A 6,683-nucleotide genomic window follows, 5' to 3' on the forward strand; every position below is an offset into this window, starting at 1 on the left:
TTTAGGGACTAAAGTGTATATAAAGTAAACTTTAATAATATTTAGATTAAAATATAAATATTGACGGGACGATGATAAGTATACGGATATTGGGCTCGTTGGATAGATAATAATTAAAGACGCATTTTAGACTCGAGAAAAAATTAATTTGGGTTAGTAAAGCCTAAGTTATCGAAGCCGGAAGATATAACATTAAAATATTATTTTTATTACTTTTATTGTTGAAGGATTCACGTGGAGAGAGAAAGATGAAAGTTGTGGAGATATTTTATTTTTTTATTATAATTTATGGTTTTGAATTGTTATGGCAGGCACGTGATTTGTTAGAAAATATTGTATTTGATATTATTCCAAATTCAAAACCTTATCCAACTTTTTGTACAATCATTATTATCCTATTCCTTGTGTAGCACGATTTCCACTTCTAGTTGCATAGGGATTCTTTTATTTTTTTATTTCAAATACTCAGCAAAAGTCAGACTTCAGCCCACTTTTATTTCCAAAGCACAAAGAAGAAAAAGAAATATGTTTCTGGCAGCAGTAATCGAAAGCCAAAGTTTTGGAAAGAGATTTTGGATTTTTGCCTTTCATTATTTAAGTTATCTAACAAGGTAGGATTACGAGGTGCAAGTGGGTTGTCCCATTTAAATTATTTCTTCATGTTTGATAAATATTATACTTATGAAAGTTATGATATGTGTAATGTGATTATGATATATATGTTATGGCCATCCGGTACCAAAGATATGATATGATATGAGCTCTTACTGGTTCTAAAGATATGATATGACGGTATGATATTTTGACGCGTGATTTAATATTTTTTAATTGGGGTTGCACAATTTCTCGTACCCTACTGAGTATTCCCATATACTCACCCTTTTCCTACTCCTCACAGGTTAGATCGGGTCGTGTTGGAGCGTGGTGGTTCGAAGGTGTGGTTGCGTCTTGTTTCGCCAAATAAAGATCTAAGTTAGCACGTAATGTTTATTTATTTTTAGTTAATTGCAGTAAACATTTATTTATTTACGAATAAATTCTCGTTCATGTTAGTTGCAGATGAATATACGTAGTTTATGATTTTTAAATAGAAAGTAATGGATAATTTGTTTTTAAGTTCTTCCAAGTTTTTTTTTTTATTTTATAGATGGAACTAGAAATATTTTCGTGTTGGATGATTAATTATTTTTAATTAATCTTGAAATAAGGGTTTGGTAACGATTTTTGAAACTATTTAAAATTTAGGTTGTTACAAGTTTGGTATCAGAGCATAGGTTTAATTTCCTGTAGACTCACATAAATTCTCATAAATTTTTTTTAAAAGAAAATTTGGACGTGAACAGTGACGGGGTCACTGTTCATGGACGTGAATAGTATGGGGTCACTGTTCACGCACTGTTCATGTGAACAGTGCATTAAATGGCAAAAAAAAAAAAAAGAGAGGTAAGAAACGTGTATTATAATGCCACCACCTTTTTCATCATATGGTATCTTTAAGTTTTCAAAATTTCAAGATTGCCCTTATAATTTTGTGAATGCATGCAAATATGCATTATTTCTCCTTAAAAAAAAATGATGAACAGTAAGGTTACTGTTCTCGTGAATAGTATCGCGTACTGTTCATGGTGTTAGAGTTTGATCGAATTAATTGTACGTGAGATGCATGATTCTGCCAATATGTTATAATTCGTGCGGGGGCATATATATGTATCAATAAGCATGTGTGTGGATTATATAATATATACGTTGGAAACTACGCCCGTGTTTTAACTCCATAGTCCTGCCCACTTTTATAATTTTTAATGGTAAATTAATTGTTTAATGTTGGAGGTGACATACTATGTCAGAGCATTTAATTATTGCCAAAAATGTTGAAATTCAAAGGTCAAACCATCATTTTAACATTGAAAGGTGTGTGCAGGTTTACCTACATATACATTTAATACGCCTTGATGATTGTGTAGTTTTGTGTTTCAAAAAAAAAAAAAATTATATGTGAACAGTGACCGGACTGTTCACGTGAACAGTACTCGGTACTGTTCACTGTTCGCGTGAATAGTCTGTTACTGTTCACATGAACAGTGTAGAAAAAAAAATTGTGTGATGTTATATATATATATTGAATTTTCTTTTTTTGTTACATGTTATAAAAGGCTTATTTGCTTACTTGTTTTCCTATGTAATATTTGTTTAAGGTTAATATTTTTTTAATTTATTTATGAATTTAACGATAATATTAAATTAAAAGTTATGAAATATGTGAATGATCTTTGGCACTCAACGACCACCAATCGACCACCCTCCAACGACTCTAAGGTATGTAAAAAGGTTAAGAAGATAAATGTACTTAAAGCTTTTTGCGAGATTTAAATGATTTAAATTTCCTATCTTTAAATGTTAAGACATGCACGTTTATTTTTCCCACTAAATTATGATATATATTGTCATAGATAATTATAACTTATTAGACTTAGTACTAAGTGTGATTGGTGACTTCATATTAAATTTTAGGAAATGGCACCACCTACTCATACAAATTTGATGCGCGATTTACTACGAGCGATACAAGAGTTGAGCAGGCAAAATCAAGCACCTCCACCACAAAATGCACCGCCACAGCAGAATGCACCGCATTTTGCCCCTGGAGCTGTCTCAGTGGTTGAGCAGTTTCGTAGGTACAAGCCTTCCACTTTCGACGGTAATTCTGAACCACTGGTTGTCGAAGAGTGGATAAGAGGCCTGGAGGGCATATTTCGACACATTGCTTGTACGGATGCACAGAAAGTATTATGTGCAGAATTTATGTTGATTGGAGCTGCTGGTCACTGGTGGGAATCTGTTTCACGTACAAGGACGGAAGAGCAGCAACGTAATCTGACTTGGGAGCAGTTTAAAGATGAAGTGATGGAAAAATATTTCCCACAGGCTTTGAGAGATTTCAAGGAATCAAAATTTTTGCAGCTCAGACAAGGGAGTATGTCACTTACTGATTATGAAAGACAGTTTGAGCAGCTCTCAAGGTATGCCCCGCACTTGGTGGATACAGAAGTTAAGAAGATTAGGAGGTTCGAGAATGGACTGCGCCCTGAGATCGGCATGATCATTATGTCCCATCGTTTCACCTCATATCATGAAATGTTGGAGAGGGCTCATGCTATTTCATATCAGAGGACCTCATTTGAACAGTATGCCCAGCAGAACAAGGAGTCATTGGGACAAAGAAAGTGGAATAAGTGGAATGATCCAAAAAAGGACAGACGTAATTGGCAGAGTAAAAGGCCAAACACAGGAGTTCGTATTGGTGGAGCGAGCGGGAATATTACACCGTGTCCTAAGTGTAATAAACTCCACAGGGGTGAATGCTTACTCGGGAAGAACGTGTTTTCGATGTGGTAAGCCAAGGCACATTGCTCTCAACTGTACAGAGCCACCAAAAAGGAAGGATGATGATCAGGACAAGAACAAGAAAGGAAAGGCCCGAGTTTTCGCACTAAATCAGCATGAGGCGGAGCAGGATCCGAATGTGATAGCAGGTATTAAATTATTTAATATTTTAACACACTTGCTTATGTTCTTTTTTTACCTAGGACTACACATTTTTCCAAATCCGTCCCTTGGTTGTTAGTCTAACACTATAAATTATGCAAACAGGTATTCTGTTATTATCTGATGTACCCGCTTACGTACTTTTTGATTCTGGGGCTACCAATTCTTTTATCTCTACATCCTTCGTCGCTAGGTCAAACCTTGCATGTGTGAAAATGAATTATGAATTAGAGGTTAGCATCCCTTCAGGAAGAACTCTTTGTACAAATCTGATGACTAAGGCTATGAAGTTAGAGATTGATGGGAAAATATTACAAGCAGACTTATACCTTTTGGAGATGAAAGATTTCGATGTTATTTTGGGCATGGATTGGTTGGGACTTAATCATGCGACCATTCGATGTCATGAGAAAGAAGTATTGTTTCACAAACTGGGAGAGGAAGAGTTTCGTTTCTTGGGAGCAAAGTTCAAGTCTTTACCGCGCCTAATATCAGCTATGCAAGCAGAAAAGATGTTAAGGATTGGAGCGACACCAGTATCTAAGGCCCCGTACCAAATGGCACCGAAAGAACTACAAGAATTGAAGTTGCAATTAGAGGAGTTACTGGAGAAAGGTTTCATACGACCAAGTGTATCTCCTTGGGGAGCACCTGTACTTTTTGTCAAGAAGAAGGATGGGAGTATGAGGATGTGTATTGACTATCGGGAATTGAACCATCTGACCATCAAAAATAGGTACCCACTGCCAAGAATAGAAGATTTGTTTGACCAGTTAAGGGGTGCTGCAGTATTTTCAAAGATCGACTTGAGGTCAGGGTATCACCAGCTAAAAATCAGGGCAAGCGATATATCGAAAACTGCTTTCAGGACTCGTTATGGGCATTATGAATTTACTGTCATGCCTTTTGGTTTGACCAATGCTCCAGCTGTATTTATGGATCTCATGAATAGAGTATTCCATCAGCATTTAGATCAGTTCGTCATAGTGTTTATTGATGACATACTTGTGTACTCAAAAGACAAGAAGCAACATGAGGAACAACTTCGAATTGTACTTGAAACTTTGAGGAATGAGAAATTATATGCCAAATTCAAGAAGTGTGAATTTTGGCTTGACCGTGTAGGTTTTCTTGGTCACGTGGTTACCGCCCAAGGAATCGAAGTAGACCCCGCTAAAGTGGAATCAGTAACAAATTGGCCAAGGCCGAGTGGTGTGGGTGAAGTCCGCAGTTTCTTGGGATTGGCTGGTTATTATAGAAGATTCATTGAAGGCTTCTCAAAAATAGCAGGGCCAATGACTCAGTTGACAAGAAAGGGTGCAAAGTTTCAGTGGACAGAAAAATGTGAAAAATGTTTTCAAGAACTCAAGCAGAGGCTAGTCTCAGCTCCTGTATTGACGATACCTGAAGGTTCAGAGGGATTTGTGATTTACAGCGATGCCTCTAAGGAGGGTTTAGGCTGTGTACTGATGCAGCATGGAAAAGTGGTTGCTTATGCCTCGAGACAGTTGAAGCAGTATGAGCAAAACTATCCAACGCATGATTTGGAGCTTGTAGCAGTTGTTCACGCCTTAAAGATATGGCGTCATTATCTTTACGGTGGGAAGTGTGAAATTTATACGGACCACAAGAGTCTCAAATACTTTTTCACACAGAAGGAACTAAATATGAGACAGAGGAGATGGTTGGAGTTAGTGAAGGATTATGACTGCACAATTCATTACCATCCGGGTAAGGCTAATGTAGTTGCAGATGCCCTAAGCAGAAAGACAAGAACACAGTTAGCAGTTTTACCCACAGTACAGGAACACTTGATAAGGGAGTTTGATAAATTGAGATTGGAAGTTATCACGCCGCCAACTCAGATTTCAGCGAGAATAAAAGCATTCATGATTCAACCTACGCTTCGAGATCGAATCAAGGAGGCACAAGATAAAGATCCATTTTTACAGAAGATAAAGGCCGAGATTGGTACAGATAAACATATAGGGTTTGAAGTATCTGCAGATAATGTGCTAACTTTCAAAGGAAGACTGTGTGTACCTAAGGATGAAAGTATAAGAAATGAGATACTAGAAGAGGCTCATTCAACCCCTTATTCTGCTCATCCAGGTGGTACGAAAATGTACCGAGATCTCCGGGATGTATTTTGGTGGAGAAACATGAAGAGAGGAATTGGTCTGTTCGTGGAGAGAAGTATTATCTGTCAACAGGTTAAGGCAGAACATCAAAGGCCATCAGGATTACTGAAACCGCTGGATATTCCAGAATGGAAATGGGAACACATAACGATGGACTTTGTGGTAGGCCTCCCGAGATCAGCAAAAGGTCACAATGCTATCTGGGTAGTGGTGGATCGTCTAACGAAATCAGCCCATTTTCTTCCAATTAAAGTAAACTTTAACTTGGAACAGCTGGCACACTTATACATCAGGGAGATAGTCAGGTTGCATGGAGTCCCAGTCACCATTGTTTCAGATAGAGACCCGAGGTTCACATCTAAATTTTGGAAAAGTTTACAGACAGCCATGGGGACAAAACTGAAGTTTAGCACAGCTTATCATCCTCAGACGGATGGACAATCAGAAAGAACCATCCAAACTTTGGAAGATATGCTAAGGGCATGTGTTTTGGATCTTGGAGGTAGTTGGGAGACACACCTGCCGTTAGTGGAGTTTGCTTAAACAATAGTTTTCAGGCCACTATAGGAATGGCCCCGTATGAAGCTCTTTATGGTAGAAAGTGCAGATCCCCTATCCATTGGGATGAAGTCGGGGAAAACAGAATTTTGGGTCCAGAAATCATTGAGTGAACAGTTGAGGCGGTGGATAATATTAGGGCAAGAATAAAGACAGTGCAAGGTCAACAGAAAAGCTATGCTGACAATAGAAGAAAGGATTTAGAATTTCAAATAGGTGACAAAGTCTTTCTAAAGGTAGCACCAATGAAGGGTGTATTGAGATTTGGAAAGAAAGGGAAGTTGAGACCACGGTTCGTCGGACCTTTCGAAATTCTTAAAAGGATTGGTAGTTTGGCTTACAGACTTGCCTTGCCACCTGAACTAGCAGCAGTGCATAATGTGTTCCATGTTTCGATGCTCAGAAAATATGTTCATGATCCCAATCATGTGGTAAGTT

At 37.7% G+C, this 6,683-nt stretch overlaps 1 protein-coding gene across 2 annotated transcripts in view; it reads right to left on the minus strand.

Moving 5' to 3' along the window:
- LOC111383602 (F-box protein At3g07870-like) overlaps positions 1 to 6,683 on the minus strand; it is a 12,025-nt gene that overhangs the window by 3,013 nt on the left and 2,329 nt on the right. The gene's annotated exons all lie outside the window — the stretch shown is intronic.

This window comes from Olea europaea, unplaced genomic scaffold (genome assembly GCF_002742605.1).
Source record: "Olea europaea var. sylvestris unplaced genomic scaffold, O_europaea_v1 scaffold2720, whole genome shotgun sequence".
NCBI classification, from domain to species: Eukaryota; Viridiplantae; Streptophyta; class Magnoliopsida; order Lamiales; family Oleaceae; genus Olea; species Olea europaea.